This window comes from Nansenia antarctica, assembly GCF_963989245.1.
Source record: "Nansenia antarctica genome assembly, chromosome: 5".
In the NCBI taxonomy this organism is placed as follows: Eukaryota; Metazoa; Chordata; class Actinopteri; order Argentiniformes; family Microstomatidae; genus Nansenia; species Nansenia antarctica.
This window is the reverse complement of record NC_137690.1, coordinates 30,288,271-30,309,253: the sequence shown is the minus strand read 5'-3', so window position 1 is coordinate 30,309,253 and position 20,983 is coordinate 30,288,271. Positions and strand designations below refer to the sequence as shown.

The following is a 20,983-nucleotide window of genomic DNA, read 5'->3' as shown; positions in this document are numbered from 1 at the left end:
TGTATAGTCCAATATGAAGGAGTTCATTAATTGCCCACTGTCGATATTTCTAGCGGCTTCATAAATTCGGTTTATAGCATTAGCTAGAGCATCCGCATCCATCTTGTAAATTTGTCAACAGGTCCAGGTGGCTACTTAAATACAGCTGGAGTGGGCGTGGCTACACACACTTCCACACTAATACGAATAATACCCCCCACCCGACTTTGCTAACTAAAAGTAGGTATTTTGTGAATGTAAAACTGTTGGATATGATATCGAGTGGGTTCTTCATCGCTTCGTTTGTCGTCCTATGCCAAAAACCGGAAAACATTTTTTTTCACAACAAGACTTGTTTGGCTCGATTGTGAGGTTTCACAATTGCCGAGATGGGGACCTATTAATCAAATCCTGTCACATATTCCTCCGTTAATGCATCCGATTCTAGAAAAACAGTGTAATTGGGTAATTCCAGAGGAATTAATTATTTTTATTATTATTATTTGATTGTTTATGTTAATGAATAAACTTGTGGAGTGCCTACTGAAGTGGCTGGTACTAAGGAGTCACACAGTAATAGATTGTTTACTAATAATTTCTTTCATCATGTAACATGGCCAGCTTGGAGGCATTAATTTCAGAGTCAGACGTTAGCTAAGTTTTGTCACAAGCAGCATCTAGTTCTAGTTCCAATGAACCATATCAGCGTGAAGAGAGTGGAATTGACCACTTTGATAAAGTTCATCTTGGGGAGGAGAGGGCTGGAATAAACCATTACTGTTAAATTACAGTGGCTGGCAACCAGAAAGTGCAGGGGTACAGTATGTTTTAAGGAAGCTTTTCACAGTGGATTGAAATGTATTTATTTTTATTCAGTGGATGATCAAACTGTGACACATGGAACTATGTACAAGCCTTCTGGGCTTCGTTCCTTCCTTGCACTGTTTTTTTTTTTTTTTTAACCATGTGCTACATAGGCTAAATAAAGTAAAAACTAAAAAAACTAAACACAACAAGTCAGATTGAACAGTAAATCACTGATATTCTATCAATATTCAATGCATAGATAAATAAAATAAATATGCTCTATTTATCAATGGAGATAATTTCAGGTCATTATTGAGATATGGATTTTTGCCTAATCAGCATTAAGAGCATATTTTGCCCCCCATAAATTGGCATCAGTATTGGACCCAAAACTTTAAAATTGGTTGGGGTCCAGTGAAGAGCACTGTTTTGGTCAGAACAAAGCTCTTTCGGTCCAAACAAAGCTCTTTCGAAAATCTGGTGTCGAGATCGATCACTGGACTTTTTGAGTTTTGTTTGTTTACAAGGAATATGTAAGGAATATATGCTATGGAACTTTCAGAACTGTTGAATAAAAACAACAGGAGACATTTTCTTAGAATGATTACACAACAATGCACTCTTATCTCTTTCTACATCTTTCTACATCTCTTTCTACCCTGTTGAAACCTCTACCAACCACTCTCTCTAACTATCTATCACCTCCTAACATACTACATATCTAACCTCTTCTTTCCAACCTTATATCTATCTTAAGTTTCAACTACGTGTACCTAGCCTAATAATTATTTCTTGTTTTCACCAGTCACTAATGCATCCATCCATTCATCCATCCAACCAAACCATCTTTATTCACTACCACAATAACATTGTTATCTATCTATCTATCTATCTATCTATCTATCTATCTATCTATCTATCTATCTATCTATCTATCTATCTATCTATCTGTCTGTCTGTCTGTCTGTCTGTCTGTCTGTCTGTCTGTCTGTCTGTCTGTCTGTCTGTCTGTCTGTCTATGACCTTCTAATATACAATAACCTTCTATCTATCTCCTTCTATCTAACTACCTAGCCTAGCCTCATCCTTTCACCAGTCACACTCAGGATACTGATTAACTTACTTGTATTCATCTCTCTCATCTAGCCATCCTCTCTTTCATCTAGCCATTTTCCCAGCCAACTAACCAACCAACCAATTTGTATTATTATTATACATTTTTCAAATTTAAAGGGCTTTATTGGAATGGGAAATGACATTGCCAAAGCAAATGTGAAGATAAAAAAAGAAAATAACGTACAATTAAAGACAAAAATAAAATTAAACAGAGCTGCGTATATACAGTACCAGTCAAAAGTTTAAACACACTTCCCCCATTCAATTGAAATAAATAATATTGAAAGTATTTTTAATTGAAAATAAATTAAGTAAATAAAGATAGCTTGAAATAAAAATAGAAAAGTGAGGACATTGCAGTTTAAAAAATCTAAACACAAATAAACGAGAACTGTATAAACATTATGTACAGAGATCAGCAAGGTGGACATAGTGCCTATACTTATTTACAGTGGTTGCATTCCATTGGACGTCCTTTTACTGTCACAACAGCTCACACATCTTGCTGCTGTGTTTGCACATTGTTGTACTTCACCTAGCAGATATGGCAGTTTTTTGTCATTAGTCATGTCTTCGAAATCTTTTTGGGTGTTTGTAAACTGTGGGAAATATGTGTCTCTGATGTTTTTGTACAGTTGGCAGGTAGTTAAAAAGTGCAGTTCTGTTTCCACCTCATTTTGTTTGCAGTGGGTGCGGCCTCTCTTGATGGTGAGGCTGTGCTCACTGAGTCTGTACATAGTCAGATCGTTTTGGATCGGTAACAATACTCAGGTATTCTGCCACTGTGTATTCTTTGTTTAGGGCCAAATAGCATTCCAATTTGCTCTGGTTTTTGGTTGATTCTTATTTCTTTCCAATATGTCAGGTAATTCTCTTTTAGTTTTCTTATAATTTGGTTTAGTCTAATGGGGTTTCTGTCTGGTGGCTCTGCTGTGTTGAGTCCCAGAACCAGCTGGTTGAGGGGGCATCTCCCTAGAGTCTCTCTGTAGGTAAGGGCTTTGTTGTGGAGCGTGTCAGGGTCACTTTGTTTTAGGTGATTATAAAATGGAAATGCTCTCTTTTGAATTTTTATAATTAGTGGGTCTCGTCCTAATTCTGCTCTGAATGTGTTATCTGGTGTTTTCCGTTGGATATGTAGAATGGATTTGCAGAACTCTGCATGCAGTCTCAATTTGGTGTTTGTCTCATTTTGTAAAATCTGTCTGTCTGTATGTCTATCTAACATTCATCAGATTGTTCATATTGTAAAAAAGTCTATGTTTAGACCCCTTTCTAAAACACATTCTGAATTCGATATTAGGGCCAAGAAGGAGCCTGGCCAGTATAGGAGGCTATTTCCACATCCAAGGTCCATCAAATGTTCGCTGGGCTTCAAAGATTTCCTCAAGCTTATCATGTTTTATCACAAAGCACTGGTAGCCTAATACCTAATATCGCAGTTACATGTGTACAAGTTTGCATAAATTACATCAATCCATTACCCCACCCATCACTAAAACATTTATTTATTCAGGCTAAATACGTGTTTTAGTGATGGCTAAAAGCATAGGAGCATGGCGTGGTGCTGACATCAGCATAAGGAACTGGTTCATTTACTACGCCCCGCCGACCCGGATCTGCTTCCCAGGTCCACCCTCTCATGTTCTGCTCCTTCACTTGTCACTGCTTCTCCTTCCTACTGGGAGTGGAATTCCCCACACCAAATAACGTAGATTAAGCGCACCACACATGTTGAAAATTAAACTGTATATGCATCTACAGTTTCATTTTCTACAGTTTTATTTTCAACATGCGTTGAGGTGCTCTTAATCTATATTATTTGGTGTGGGGAACCAGTTTGTTATGTGCATACACACACACACACACACACACACACACACACACATTTGCAGAACACACACATTATATATGCGTCATGTACACTTGTGCCATGAACTGGTGCAATGTCCCTCTCAGACCCTATGTGTAACAATGGTAGCTCAGTGGGATACATGGAATGGCTCTGTGTGCAGATAAGGTCCTCAGTGGACTCTCATGGACTTTTGGATGTGCTTGCAATCCTCCTGACAGCAACCCTGCTTGGCACGGATTAACACAGTATTAAGAATCCTCTCCTCCAGGTATGCTATTGTCATGATAAATAGGCTAATTGTCCCCCATGATGAAATTGAGGAGGGGCTGTGGAGCGGTTTCTGTCTGTTTTTGTGTTTGTATGTCACAAGCGATATCTCAAACATCACTAGGACAGTTTTGACATAATGTGGGTGAATGACGTCATCCATAGAGATCCATTGACGTGTCAGTGTTCCCTTGCAAGACAGTAAATGGACTGCACTTATATAGCGCCTTTATCCAAAGCGCTTTACAATGGCCTCTCATTCACCCATTCACACACACATTCACACACCAATGGCGGCAAGCTACCATGCAAGGTGCCGGCCCGCTCACTGGGAGCAATTTGGGGTTCAGTGTCTTGCCCAAGGACACTTCGACATGTGGCCAGTCGGGGCTCAAACCGCCGATCTGCCAACCTTGCAATCATTAGACGGCGGCTCTACCTCCTGCGCCATAGCCGCCCCTTGCAAGATAGTGTTCCCGATCTGACAGAAAATAGTAATCTAATGAAAATAATTGTAAAATAACAGTGATAATGGCTTGCACTTATGACACTTGGGGCCCTATTATGCACTTCTTAACTTGCCGTCTTAAGTCTTAATTAAGACGCACCGCCAGGTTAAGACCTACCGCCACCCTTATTATGCGCTTCATACGCGCTACTGCTATTATGCAGGTGTCGCTAGGCGCCCACACATAAGACGTAAGACTCCCGTGCATATATTACTCATTGTGGGAGTGTTCATATGTTAATGAAGTGCGCTAGGCGCCCCTGCTATTATGCGATCTGACTTTGCGCCTAGCGCTAAGAAGTGGTTTGAAAAGTTCTTAGGCGCTAGTCGGTCGGCGCGCATGCGCAAACCGCGGAGGCGCGCTCGTGTTTCAAAACGTGCATGAAGTCTAGCGCCTATGAACTGCATAATAGCATAGCGCTTATGACTTAACGCAGCCGGTTCTTAAAGGGAATGGCACCTGGCACGCTGATTGGGTTGATTGAGAAGACGCCCAAAACACACCCATGACTCATTTCTGAGCTTAGCGCCGGGTCTTAGGCGCCCACTACCGCACGCATAAAAGCAAAGTGGCCTTGACCACGCCTCCACGTCTTAAGTTTAGATCTACCGCCTCGTCTTATTGCTTAAGACTTATGAAGTGCATAATAGGGCCCTCTGTCTTCCAAAACAGTTTCATGATGACAAATTACTATTACTGACACCATGAATACTAACCCTTTATCTCCTGATGTTGCATGTTGCAAACATTTTTTATTGGCTTATAAGTCTGAACACCGATGTGATATGCAAATAGATTGCTTAGGACAGCTCATGTTGTACATCCTTGTTATTAAAGAACACTTTTAAAGGACACATAGAGGTTTGTGAGCAGTCCATTTATTGGATGTGAGTCACCGTGCAGGAAATGTTAGCAGTGTGTGTTTTCCTCCATTGCCCTGAAGTGAAAGGGAGTTGGCTCTTCCTTGGCTTAAGAGCCTTACTCTTCAGATCTCTAAATACATTCTGCAAATCAAACAATCAGATCTCTTTCATGCCTCAAAAATACTCTCTCAGAATGATGATACACTGTGTTCTTCACGTTAATATTCAAAATTCAGATATTCAAGAGCTACACTAATAGGCAGCAAGATACATGCAACGGTGGGGCGTTTTAGATCATTTTCAAGCTGGTGAACTTGCCATGCCTTAATGCTGAGGGTCTTCAACAGGGGTTAGGGGCTGCTAATGTCGACAACAGGTCAGCTTTCTGCCACACCACAAGAGTGATTACAGCGCGTGTAGGAAGGTCGATGTAAAACACAACATTACAAGTGGAGAACGCTTTTAAGCCATTCAGCAGCACTTTGTGTCCAGAGACGTCAGCGCTGATTGACAGATGTCAGTCCGAAGGAGACGACAAGCAGGAAGCAGGAAGCAAGTGTCTGAGAATGTTTCTCAACCAACTTTCTCTGAAAAGGGAAGCTACATATTTCCAGAAGAAAGTTAGACCTATGTGAAGAAACGTTGCTCAAACCTTACTTTCTGGGTCCAACATAGATTTCGACATTGCTGCTGAGAAGTCTTTCGGCATGACAAGTCATTTCAAGCGGATTTTTTACAGTGATATGAACGTCAGGGGAAATCCAATACAGCAGCTAAGATTGTAGCATGTTACCAAACACAAACATGTCTCAGCCTGCAAATCAGTATTACACGCCTGCAAATCAATGTTGCAGACACGGCTCGCCAGAGCATAGCCTTCAAGCCACCGGTTAATCCCCCAGTACATACATTCCTCTACTACTGTGGGTCAGTGCCTGGATGGCTGTGTGATAGATCTGACTCAAATGGTCATCAGTGTCACCACCTCTGTGTGCTCTACTCTCCTGGTAACATTGTATTCTTGTTCTCAGACTCCTCAAACCTGTTAGGGGAAGCGCAACACCATTTCAGCTTTTGAGCAACACGACCTGTATCCTGAGATTTTGTATTTAATGCTGTTATTCAAACTGTTTGTGATGCATGGCACAATTCTGGGGTTCCACAGAGGGACATTCTGCATAAGTATTTTGGGGGATTTAGGTTTAAGTATCAAGCCGTACAGTTTGTCCCAAATGACCCCCCCCCCCCCCCCCCCCCACCTACTGCTATTGGAAGAGAGAGCAAGAAATAGATTTTGAATTTGCAGCTGTTTTTGTCATTGTTTCATCGGTTACGTTTTTCGTTTCAGTAAAACAATGTTTAAAATCAATGCTTTTTTTGTGGTGATTTGAAATAAATTAAGTCACTACCCACAAATGAGCTTACATTTTCCGGTCCAATTTATTTACATTTTTCAGAATAAAAGTCAGAACATTTGGTCGGTTGTCGACTTGTTCTCCCATTCACCAGCTGCCGTCACATTTGAAACTAGGCTAGTTTTACTCAAGCCACAGTTTTCCTCTATTAGAACCACCATATTTCTTCCACTTATGTGTCTGATTGATAAACACACAATGTCCATGCGCAGGAAGGTAGACACAGACATAGCTGGTTACAGACATTTGGAACACCTTTGTGAGTAACTCGATTACTTTTATAAGCCAGGAGACAAAATCTATATTTGTTTTAAATGTGTTCTCTTTTACTTGTTATATTGGCGCTTCTCATTTGACCACAGGTTTCATTTTTTTCTTTTTCTTTTTACAGTAGGCTAAGTACAACATTGTTGTACGTCAATATGTTATATTGAATATGAAAGCTCTTTAACATCTCATGATTCTTTGTCTTAACTACACACAACGCAACAAGTTCATTATTTGTGCATGGTACTGATCTAATTCAGTGATTACACTATTACACGAACGTCAATAAATGGAGGTCTCCAGATGTCACTCTGGGTACTTTGGTTAGTAATGAGGGCCTGGGGCTTCTAGCGTTAATGAACCTGTCGCGACTTCTCTCATGTTTCCACCATCATTGCTCACACCATAATCAACTGCCATTTTGTTGTAGTGTTACTTCAGTTGCCTTCATGCGTTTCATTACATAATTTAATTTGCCTTTTTGTTTTCTCTCTATAAATCACGACTGTATGGTATTACTGTATTGTTTCAAGTTTATTGTTACGTCACATTACATGAGTGTACAAGAGTAACATTTGGCTTCCGTTCCTGACATTACAGCACAAGACATCAGGCAATAGGCACAATTCAATATAAGAAGATAAAAAAAAGTGACAAAGTGTGGAAAAGTCAAGTAAGTCCCAATAAAAGCCAAAGGTGTAAGCTCTCAAATGTTTTTTAGTTTCATGTTTCTATATGCTACAGAGGCTGAGGAATAAAGGTTTTAGTGAACGTTGACAATTCTGTCAAGTTTTTCAGGAAACCCTCAGGTTTTAGAATGTGGTTTTAGCAGGCGTTTTAGGTCTAAATGGGTTAAATTAATGTTCCTACTGGTCTATTTTGTAGTTTCTGCATTTCATTTAAGATCATTTAGTTATTTGCTTGAGCTAAATGGTTCTGATCGAGAGAATATTCCACTCAGAATATTCCTGTCAGATAAATACTGTAATGTACACAAGAAAATGTGAGGGCATCACTTGTTGAACCAAAGTAGCAGCACTAGTCGTAAGCATAATGTAAGAACAGTCATTTAATGGATACTTTTCTTTTTGTGTGTAGAGTAACATTTCCATAATTTAGGTGAGCTAGAATTATATTGAAGTTCAGGAAGGTTCAGGCAGGCACATTAAGGAGGATAGCAGCTAGCTGTCAGGGGCCCACGGTTGTTACGGTTGGGGTTGCTTTTTCCTTGGCGACTCCTTGGTGCCTCCCTCTGGCGGCCCCTGGTGGCCCTGGGACACTACTACACTCCCTGTTCCCTTCCTCGTCAAGGGACGAATGTGTTTCACCTGTGTGTTTATGTCCACACTTCCCAGCCGGTTAATCTCTCCGTCTTTTGCCCCAAGTAAGTGTGTGTTTCCCTGCCCTGGTTATTATTATTATATGCCTTACAGGATTTGAGAGGATTTGAGATTTCAGAGCTGCTCTCCCCGGTGGTTCCCTCTAGAGACCTTTGTACGGGAGTTGAAGCGTCCCCCTCGCCTGTTGGTCTGGTCTGTAGTATTCGCACCGGGTTTGAGCAGCGGTCTCCCTGTGGGGTTCTGTTTTGTTTTGCACAGGTTAAGATGTGTTCTTCTTCCTGTGGGTTTTCTTTATAGTTTTATCTGTCCCAGTAAAGTGTCCTTTGGTTTTGCCAACTGCTGCCTGCCGTCACACGCACCATCCCATTACGATGTTATGCAAAACATCACGTCATGTTCATGGGACAGGATTTAAGAGTTTGCCGAAGTTCAACATAGTTGTGCAGTTGTTCGCCACTGGCTTTGCGAGTACGTTTTGCGCTTTGGGCTCTGTGTTACCTACTGTACCTAGGGGGGGGGGGGGGGGCTCTGTTACCTACTGTAACTACGGGGGGGGGGCTCTGTTACCTACTGTAACTACGGGGGGGGCTCTGTGTTACCTACTGTACCTATGGGGAGGGCTCTGTTACCTACTGTACCTACGCGGGGGGGCTCTGTTACCTACTGTACCTATGGGGGGGGGGCTCTGTTACCTACTGTACCTACGGGGGGGGGGCTCTGTTACCTACTTTACCTACGGGGGGGGGGCTCTGTTACCTACTGTACCTACGGGGGGGGGGCTCTGTTACCTACTGTACCTACGGGGGGCTCTGTTACCTACTTTACCTACGGGGGGGTTCTGTTACCTACTGTACCTACGGGGGGGGGCTCTGTTACCTACTTTACCTACGGGGGGGGGCTCTGTTACCTACTGTACCTACGGGGGGGGGGCTCTGTTACCTACTTTAACTACGGGGGGGGGGGGCTCTGTTACCTACTGTACCTACGGGGGGGGGGGCTCTGTTACCTACTGTACCTACGGGGGGGGCTCTGTTACCTACTGTACCTACGGGGGGGGGCTCTGTTACCTACTTTACCTACGGGGGGGGGGCTCTGTTACCTACTGTACCTACGGGGGGGGGCTCTGTTACCTACTTTACCTACGGGGGGGTTCTGTTACCTACTGTACCTACGGGGGGGCTCTGTTACCTACTGTACCTACGGGGGGGCTCTGTTACCTACTGTACCTACGGGGGGGGGCTCTGTTACCTACTTTACCTACGGGGGGGGTTCTGTTACCTACTGTACCTACGGGGGGGGGCTCTGTTACCTACTTTACCTACGGGGGGGGCTCTGTTACCTACTTTACCTACGGAGGGGGCTCTGTTACCTACTGTACCTACGGGGGGGGGGCTCTGTTACCTACTGTACCTACGGGGGGGGGGCTCTGTTACCTACTGTACCTACGGGGGGGGCTCTGTTACCTACTGTACCTATGGGGGGGGCTCTGTTACCTACTGTACCTACGGGGGGGGGGGGGCTCTGTTACCTACTGTACCTACGGGAGGCCGTGGCTCAATCCTGAATTGATTTGTTGTCACTCCAAGCAGCCTAGTTGGGATCTCTGGAGATGAAATCCACGCTCTGGAGGTTAGATTGTAGGACACACACGCACATACACTCGCACGTGCACACACATGCTAGACAGAGCCTTTGTTTCACAGGCATTACTATTATGGTACAGTATTAGCCTGATGCTTTATGCCTGAGGGGGAAAGCTATATTGTTTGTCTCCCTCATAATAGCAAGTGTTTTGCTGTGTGTGATGCTGCTAGGTTGACTGTGAGTAATACTGCTAGGTTGACTGTGTGTAATACTGCTAGGTTGACTGTGTGTGATGCTGCTAGGTTGACTGTGTGTGATGCTGCTAGGTTGACTCAAATATATTGTAGCAGGCTCAAGGGTGTTGGGTTTCCATGCCACCAAGTTTGATAACAAAACACACACACAAACGTTGAAGTACAATTCAAATGCAATGGGAATTTTTAATAGGGGTTATTTACATCGGTTATTTAGATTCAGCTATCAACAGCCCTCTCACTAGGCTCACACCATATATGGATTGGTTGCTGCAGGTCCTGGCTGGGCAGAGGCTTGATTAGGTGATCTGAGGCACATGGTGAGTTGCCTACTTTAGCTGGCTGCTCACTCTGAGGCCCTGTCTACACCTATACGTTTTTTTGACAAACGTGGATTTTTCTATTCGTTTTGGGGGGTTCGTCCAGACGCAAACGAGTTTTTGCCCTCTGAAAACGAAGATGTTCAAAAACGCCTGCCAGAGTGAAGATCCTTAAAAAACGCTGTATATTTTTTTTACGTCTGGACGAGATAGACGAGTTTTTTGTATTCGTCACGTCATCATGCGCGTAGATGATGCGCAGTGCAGCTGTTTTCTGTAACCCGCATGCGCTAACCCAGCCAACAACAACAACAACAACAATGGCGCCTTACAGGGTTGTTGCGTTCGTGCTGCAGAAGCTATTGAGCTTGATTGGGCTTTTACAGCAAAATGTACTGTTGCTCCTCTACTACCACCGACAGCAACAAATGGACATGGAGAACATCTACAATATGACAATGTAGAGAGCCACAGTAGATTATTACACACTCTTATTTCTGCAAGTGAAGACATTTTTGTTTATTATTTGCGACATAATAATTACGACATACAATTCAAAGGTACAATAAAGAATGTTTATTTTGTTTTTTCACTGGGTAATGTTGCAGTGCATACAAAATATTGTAAGAAAATAAATAAAATGTCATCTTGACGGATTTACAAACATAGGAGCTGTCCAACAAAAAGTTTCAAACACTGCGAAAATGGCAAGACTCCCAGTCAATGGTTGCATATGTTTTTTGTACTTTGTACTCAATAGTTAAACTCAACAATACTTCTACTTCACTGTCTGTCCAAATGAACGACTCCTTTGCTCCCCGAGGCGGCATGTTGTTTACGATTGGAATTTTGTATTTCGCGGATGTAACGCGGAAGAACCGCTTTAGCTTTTCCTGGCGTCTGATTGGCCAGCGGAGCTATGGGGTTAAAATTATATCGCCGACTACTGGTGTGGAATGCTCAATGACAGCGTTTATATTGCGTTCATACGTATGCATCTGGATGCAGATATTGTATAAACGTGCTCGTCTGGAAGGTGATATTTTTATGTACAAAAAACGTTTATCAAAAAAACGTATTGGTGTGGACACAGCCTGATTCTCCCTCTTCTCCTCCTTCCACCAGGTTTGGTTGGTTTGAGCTTAGGCTCTCTTTACTTTTACTTTAACACACCGTACAACATTTACACTACACCTTCCACTCATCCATACACTGCATTCACTACTGATGATACTGACTAACATATCTACTGTTACTTTGAATACTTTAAGTTAGTTTATTAAATAAATACTTTTGTTCTGATTTAAAGCTGTGTGGTCTCCCCTTATTTTGTGTACAGTGCCTTGAGCCTGGGCTGTTACACTATTCAAAAGTTCACAATCCTTGCTTAGATAATCCTTATTTAGACAGTCCTTATTTAGACAATCCTTGCTTAGATAATCCTTATTTAGACAATCCTTATTTAGACAATCCTTGCTTAGATAATCCTTATTTAGACAATCCTTGCTTAGATAATCCTTATTTAGATAATCCTTATTTAGACAGTACTTATTTAGACAATCCTTGCTTAGATAATCCTTATTTAGACAATCCTTATTTAGACAATCTTTGCTTAGATAATCCTTATTTAGACAATCCTTGCTTAGATAATCCTTATTTAGATAATCCTTATTTAGACAGTCCTTATTTAGACAATCCTTGCTTAGATAATCCTTATTTAGACAATCCTTATTTAGACAATCCTTGCTTGGATAATCCTTATTTAGACAATCCTTGCTTAGATAATCCTTATTTAGACAATCCTTGCTTAGATAATCCTTATTTAGACAATCCTTGCTTAGATAATCCTTATTTAGACAATCCTTGCTTAGATAATCCTTACTTAGATAATCCTTACTTAGACAATCCTTACTTAGAGTCTTTGTCTGTTATTCAGGGGTATTCAAGGCGGCTCCTAAAGTGGGTCCTAAAATTAGGGTAATCTGACAGTCCACATCAAAGTGAAAGGAATTTATAAGATTTTATTGATACCAATGCCGTTATCGATTCTGCTTATCAGTCTATCTATTCGCTTATTGATTCCTGACCAATTTTCTGTGTGGAAAAAGGTAGGCCTAACACAGAAACATTGTTCAATATTGCGATGATGATATGACTTCTGATAAATATTGAACTGTGCATATTGCTATACAGTTCTTATGTCTTTCTGCTTTACCCTGCTAACATTGACCCCAAATGTCAATTGAATAGCCTATGCCCACTCAAGAAACATGCTTTCATTGAACAAATTGCACATGAATACCCAACCAATTAAAAAGAACATGAATTTAAATAAGACTATAGATTAATAGAACTATGAGAAATTAAAGTTTAATTTCCCTGAAATATTTTTTTCTACAACTCTACAACAATCTCGTGAAATAAAAACATATCTGATGGAAAACAAATAACTGTAATGTCTCCCATTACATATACTTACCTACCTACTCCTCTTCATCCCCTATGGGACATAAGGCTTCAATGAGCCATTGCATTCGGTCCTTGGCAGCATGCTGTGCCTGTCCCCATGACAGGTCCATCTGTTCCAGCTCTTGTGTCACAGTTCTGCACCAGGTGGTTTTGGCCCTCCTAGGTTTTTTTTGCCTGATGGTTTCCATCTTAAGGCTACTTTTGTGATCTGGTCCTGCTCCATTCTCAGCACATGTCCTAGCCATCTCAAACGCCTGTGTGTGAGACGCCTTGGATCTTAGTTTTAGGCCCTAGTAGGTTTTAGGCCCTCTTTCACACTCCTGACTTCCTTTAGGCTTTCATCAGGAGTGGTCATACCGCCACTGAAATAGTTTGGGTGGCTGGGGTCTGCTATGGCCCTGATGTCAGAAGGTTTGCTCATTGTAGTTTCTGTAATGGCGGTGGCATTGTTAACGCCACGCCCAACCCCTTACCCGAAGGGTCAGCGTGCTGACTTTCGTCTGGCTCCTCGCCCGAGACCAATCTGGTAAGGTTAGACCTGCCAGGAGCCAGAGACTCCCCCCAGCACAGCTCTCAGGGTCTTAGAAGCACGCAAGCCTCTCTACCACGACAAGGTCACAGCACAGGGAGAAGCCCATTAGATATAATCACAATAACTCTGGGATGGAAATCTGGTATCTTTGGTTCAATTTGTTTCATTCTCACAAAACCATCTTTGGTCACTGTGTTTTATAGGCACGATGTCCTTAGCCAAACAATGAGTTATAGCCTCGGTTATTTATCTGTGGTGTTTGAATGAATGTTTTTTCATAAGGAGTCACACTCGCAAAAGTCAGAGAAATGGGATGTTGTTGCAATGATGGCAAGGTTTTAGATTTACTGCTACTCGACGTTTGTACATTTCACCTTCTACCCAATAGAAAACAGATTATAACAGACTATATAAAAATATATATTGTTGCATTGTCATCTTCGCTGTCAATAATAACTGCTACAAAATTGTTGTCTGCCAACGAAATGGCGCCCTGTTAACAGTTAGTTTGTAAAGACTAAGTTACAAATTTAGAGTTTGTGAATTAACTCATTTCAGAGCACTCTATGATGTTGGAACCACAGTGCTTTGAAATCAGAGCAGATTTTCAGTGTGAGTTTTCTGAACACACCCAAAATTATTTTTCTTCATCGCTGGATCAGACAATTTGGAACCGGTTCTCGATTCCCATTACCTAGTGACAGCGGGTAATCACACAGATACTTCTCTCACGCTTCTCTCCTATGCAGTCCAACTCACTATGGGTAATCACATACTTCATAGAGATAATTCTCTCCTACTTTTTGCAGCCTGATCCCTCTTTTATCCCCAAGCCCTGGTGGCTTAGCGATTCACCGGTGTGCCTCGTTGGGGCAGGAAGTCCAAACAAGGCTTGCCTCATTGGGGCAGGACATCCATATAAGGCTCATCCATAATCATAGCTCCCTTCAATTATCAGTCTCTTCACCGCTCCCTGCCGTCTGCCACAATATATCGTGAATTTGTTTTAGGTTTCTGTCCTGATTTGCATAATGTAACCTTGTGTTAATCCTTTTTAAAATCAGACTATGTTAAATGTTAACCCAAATTAAATATGTATTTATACAAACATCTTATTTGTTTTTAGATTAATTGTGACAATTGTGCTATCTTGTGGCAGTTGGACTGAATGACTTATGTACAGCTTAGCCTATAGGGGACTAGTTTTTTTTAAATATTGAAATCATGCATTTCATAATCATGAAAACATTGTTGATGGTCTCAAGACAGTGGCACCTTTGAAAGGTGTGATGTTTCGATGCTTATCCCTTGTAGCTAAATTTGTACTCATATCTTTTGATTAATAGCTAGTATTGACTCACTGTGAAATCAGCAGCAGAGATCTAGCCTACTGTTGTCAAAGCATCTGCCATTTTCTCAAAAGCTATTTTTGAACAAATGGACAACAAGAAGGAAAACTAACTACATTGAGAATTGTTGTTGCAGCAGACACTATTGGAGCTAATGCAATTATTGCATAATCCTTTTTAGTTTTCTGGAAAGGTTTTGCCATTCAGTGTTTTACCTACACAGCAAAAATGTTTCTCACAGTTTTTCATGCTGATGTAACCATGACTGGCTGGTTTGACCTGGATTCGACGTCTGTTTGGCAGGGTAATACGTTACTGTGGAAGAACAGCTAGAGTTCCATTTACAGAACCATTTACTTTTGAATCCTTTTTTAACATGTTGGTCTATGCTCTCATGTTGACTCCAATAGCCATACCGATTTGGGACATGAGTAAGAGCTGGGCATGTACTTGCTGAGTGTTCTTGGTAGTATTTTTCTCTGTAACCGGGTGGGATTAGACATGTAAAGCCATAGGTTAACAAGTTGTGGTTAACCCATTACATGGACATTGTTTTAATTCATTTTAGAATTAAATGTTCTATCCTGTAATTGTTCCTGCCCTATCTATTTACAAGTATAGTAGACTTAAAGGTAGCTGCTGCGTGCTGGTAAACCTTAGCACCAACTGCAACTATTGTGCTGATTCAAAAGGCTACCTGACTTTTCAAAACTTTTGGAACTTTTTACTTATTGAGCCTGCACTGTTTTATGTATTTTATTGAATGTTTCTGTTTTCTGTATTGAATGTTTTCTGCCCTAACTGAGCTGTTTGACAACAAAATTTCCCCATTGGGGACAATAAAGGTTTTCAATCAATCAATCAATCAATCAAAAAACTACCATAGCCTAGGTACAGGGGGCTATTTCTAAATGAAGATTCCATATATTACAGAGAGGAGTAAGAGAGACTACATTTTTATCTTTGGTTTTCAGGATTGGAACCTTGCTTTTTGGTTGGTCTTGAGCCATGCCACTAAAAGACACCCTAAGTGTTAAACTAGGCCTAAAGACACCATACGTGTTAAACTAGGCCTAAAGACACCCTAAGTGTTAAACTAGGCCTAAAGACACCCTAAGTGTTAAACTAGGCCTAAAGACACCCTAAGTGTGTTTGATTTGATAAGGACATCGTTTTGGAAACCTTGGTTCTGTAAGGAACTGAGTGTTTTTATAGGCTATAGTAGAGCTGTCAGGGAGGAACATGATACAACGCACCCTATCCTAGTCAGGTGGCCAGATCAACACAGACAAAATACAGCAGTCATGTGAAATAACATAGAATTGCATGAAACTAGTTTCTAAAAGGCCACATTTTACATATTATTTCCCTGTGGTTGAGCCCATAATGTGTGCACATCCTAGAAACTTGCATGGAGAAATTATTTATCCTCACAAAAAATGTCCTGGAAAATCTTAATGTTGTGATATCAAATTGTGTAGAGTAATTGCTAAGTGCTTAAAATGTTCTTTTAAAATTATGCAGAACTGGATGAAATGCAGCGTAAAGAAGCATGTGCTAAATAACTGATAGAATTGGTAGGTGGTTAAAAAGTACAATTGCTGGAAAAGCATTTTGAAATGTCTACATTTTCCTGGTGGGGTGGAACCCCAGACCCCTGTCAAATATGGTCCCTCCCCCACAATATTTCAACCACATTTTGCCAGAATGCTGACTCATTTTCTTTTTTGTAAAGAACAATGTCTGAATAAAATAATTGTCCCACTGTGTTTTTGAGAGGCTGAACTTGACCAGCCTCTATTATCAATGCACTGTAGCTGATGTCTTACACATCAAGAGATTTTGGTGATGTAAAGAGTCATGGTGGCTTAAAATGTGACATGGTCTGGTGAAATAGTCCCCAAGTAGGGCAAGGTTATTTTTCGGAAAACACTTAACTACACATAATGAGATGATCACACAGTCCTTGCTTATGAACACGTCCTAAAACGTAAGTTTGTTTACAAGCCATGTATCACTAACCCAGTGGCCTGAAGCAGGACAGGACATGATACAGTGCACAAATTATAAGTATTTAGAGATCCTAAAACTGTTGTTTGTTATATTGAGTGGGCTCTTCAACACTTACGGTAAACTTTCGTCATATGAAAAAAAGAAACGGAAAACACATTTAAAGCTTTTTGCTAATTTGCGTGACTTGAGAATTGCCGACATGTGGACTTTTTCGCCAGACCATGTCGCAAATGGGTTTAGAATTGAGATTACCTTTGAAGCTCTGAAAATCCTGATGGAGATTCTGATACTTTACAGCTTTGGGGGACATTTTTTTTTCTCCTTTGTTTTGGCTCTATGTGGATGGCACCATTAATTTTCAGAATTCATATCCATTAATCACCTTGTCCTCCACAGCACTTAGTCCAGCATCTAACCTCAGCCCTCCACCCACCACCAGTTAGCCATCACATGTTAGGACAATGCTCCTCTTTAAAGTAGCCCACTCTAAATTGGTATGGCTTTACATTTAATTTTTACCATTTAGCAGACGCTTTTATACAAAGCGACTTACAATTACAGATTACCGGGACAGTCTCTCTGGAGTAACCTCGGGCTGAGGGCCTTACTCAAGGGCACACTAGTGGTGGTGTTCCCAGGTGGGATTTGAACCGACCACCGCTCCTGTCTGGGGAACATTTAATCATCAGCGGATTAAGGAGACTTCGCCACTCCACTCTAATTGCATCAAATCAGATTATGCCACTCAAAGTCAGGTTTGTGATTACCAGCAATCAACTGGGGGGGGGGGCGGGGGGGCCTGCGGTGCGCATTGGCCTCCTACTGTGTATCAAAACCCCCATTTGTTAACACTGTCCCTGTGAGGGGAATGAGGAACGTCTGGTCTGGGGTCTGGGGTGGAGGAGAGTGAGTAAGAGAGTGGTCGGACAACAGTGATTAGGTTGTGGTTGCTGAGAACATTGGAGTTAATGGCCAGCCGTGACAGAAAACAGACGCTGGTTAGCGTGCAGCCAGATGTTCTGGGGTGACGGGGCAGGTGGTCGGAAGACTAAATCAGATCCCTGACAGGTTTAGCTACGGCACACTGCCCATGGAGCCACTCCCCTCTTCTAAGATTGACTTTAGTGGACATTTCCTGGGTGTGTGTCTGGTGACGTTGGTGGAGGAGGAAGGGAAATTTACAGCGTAACAGCTCTCTCTCTCTCTTTTTTTTTGGTCTTTTATGTATTTTATAAAAGACATTTAGGCTTCCTAAAGAAAGCATTCTGGCGTTGGCAGACTATGTAGAAAGGAAAATGTTACGAAAGCACAAGGTCCTGCACATTACCTTAGTGAACTCAAGAGAAACGATGTCAAATTGTAGAATAATCCAGTTGAGGATTGGACAGCTAAAGCAGTGAATGGCAGACATGGAAGAACATCCGGAGTACCTGTGCTGCCCGTCACCTCCACCTGTATCACCTTTGCAATATGCGTCTCTACAGTCTATCCATACCAGTAGTCTCTATTTTATTTTGTTGATGTTTGATGTAGACAAACACTGAAATCATGTTCTAGAAAAATCCATATTGATACGGTTATTTTGGACTGAGAGATTAAAAAAATAAATAACAAAAATAATCACAGTAAATTAAAGTAAGTAAATTAAGTAAAACAAAAATGGTCTTTGTCATCTCTCCCCAGAGGCGCCCCGTCCATAGAGGCAACCAAGGCAATTGCTTGGGGCCACCAAACAAAAAGGCCCTTTTTGTCAAACTAAAACTGTCCTTGGATGAATGTATTTTCAATGGAAATCATGGCATTCAGCGTTCAGTCGCTCTGAGTCTGCTCGCGCTGCGCTGCGCTCGCACAGCTTGTTTGGTGTGTTCGTAAACTCGCTCTGAGAGCGCCGGCGCGCACACTGGGTTCAACGTCTTAAGGGGACCGAGTCATTCGATTGGACGAGAGGCGTTCCACGAGTGCCGGTCAGATTTCCAAAAGCGACTTTACGAACGCCACCCGCTGCAGCCAAGGCACGAAAGCAGCGATTCTAAAAGGTTACTGTATGTCAGGGTTCAGAGTATAGAGCAGGTTCAGAGTAGGGTTCAGCAAATAGCAAACAGAAAACATAAGTAGAGTGCAAAATAAGCAAGGAGATGCAGAGTGCAAAATAAGTAAGAAGCTGCAGAGTGCAAAAATGTAAATAAGATGCAGAGTGCAAAATAAGTAAGATGTCTTAGGCAGGCAGACAGACAGACAGACAAGCAGGCAGGCAAGCAGGCAGGCAGACAGACAGACAGACCCAGTGGAGTCATGTAAAATGTAAATAAGAACACCAGCGGTTTCAGAATATACTTGTTTATAGAGTTTTTGATTTATTTGTTTATTTATTTGTTGTTCTTGCTCTGTTTGATATTACATATTAATGTTGCTGTTTCAGAATGTGAAAACACCAGCAGTTTCAGAATGTAAGTGTGTTAAGAGTTGTAATAAGCACAGTGATTTGTATGTATCTAATAAGTGAGTTGATATTTCATTATTTATATTGCTCCAATTTGATGTTACTACACATGGCTCCTTTGTTGATCAAATACTCGGACGTGTGTGTGACTGTTAATTAATACATTATGACATTTATAATGAATTCCTTTGTTTCAGACTGTTTTTTTACTTACACACACGAGCGCGCGCATATGCGCGAACTTCGTAAAACCGTATTATATTTTAGTGTCAGGGAAATAAATAAATTTTAAAATGTCCACATCGTCACCCGCCTAAGACCCTTACCAGGGGCCTCCATAATGTTGTTTGCTTAGGGCCCCCAAAGTCTAGGGGCTCCACTGTCTCTCCCTAATGGTGAAATTAAATGTGTAAAAGCTAATTGAGCACATTATGATTCCAAACGCCCTAAGCAGGTGTTGCTTGAAGCCTATTTCACTTGTGGCCAATCAGCCCACAGGTATGGTGTAGGCCTAAGTATGGTTGTGGGCCACCATGCAGCTCCCAGGGGGTCTGCCTCTAGCCCCCCTCTTTGAAAATACTTCCGAAGCAACTGAATATCCTGGCCAAGAGATGCCACATCCATGCTTGCATTAATTTGTCAGGGATTTGTCTGAGAGAGGCGTCGGTCATTCTAATCAAAACAAGCCAGAACCTTGACCATTGCACAGATCTATTGTGGAGGTTGGCTCTGTTGAGTGCTCTGAGATGCATAATAATCTACCTAAGGTGTGACTGATTTAATTTGGAGTTTGTGGGGCATAAAGTGATGATTGGTCATGTGCCAGCAGATCCTGTAACAGTATGGAGTGTAGACAGTGTACTGTATAGTACTCACCTGATATGATGTTGTGTTCAAAGCTATTCTGAATCATGAGTGCTCTTATGTCTATTGCACTTGTAGCCACTCTGCAGCAGCATGGTGATTGCCAGGAACTACACTAGTCCTAAACAGACATTACAGTAAATGGCAGCTACAGTCGCCTACGTAGTCACTGACAGGGGACTTCCTTGAGCAATTTTAAGCAAGTTATGCCAAAGAATACAAGCATGGCAGTTCTACCACACAATATCTATCATATCAAGCAGAGTAACCTAAGCATAGTAACCTATAACCAATAACTAGAGAAAATTGATCAATCCTGTTGTTGTTTGAGAGGTTTAGCTTGTCTCAGGGCTAGATAGGGAGTAGTTTGTAAGTACTTTGTAAAAATGATAACACTGTTGTGGAGCGAATACAGTAAACACAAGCTAGAGAACATCAGAGGAAGTGGGGGAAGTAAAAACCTGTTTGCGGTGGACGTGTTTCCCTGAGGAAGTGAACTAGAAATTATGATTTCAAGAAACAATACTGTACTGTAGCTGTTCTGGTGAGAGTGCTTAGGTTGGTGGCTGCCTCAGCACACACACCATCACATCCGTCAGCAGTCTTTGTGCTTAGATCAGGCTGTTCATGTTTCAATGAGAGCATCATTGCAAAAAACGGTTGTTGGAATATCATAATGACATAAATTACATCAACTGTCAGTGCTGCCCATTAACACTACTTTGACACACTTTGTTTATGTG

The 20,983-nt window shown here is 41.6% G+C and overlaps 1 protein-coding gene across 1 annotated transcript in view; it reads left to right on the top strand.

Moving 5' to 3' along the window:
• The window catches only part of parp8 (poly (ADP-ribose) polymerase family, member 8), a gene marked incomplete at its 3' end in the record, with an annotated part of 100,870 nt that overhangs the window by 6,536 nt on the left and 73,351 nt on the right, over positions 1–20,983 (top strand). The window lies entirely within an intron of this gene.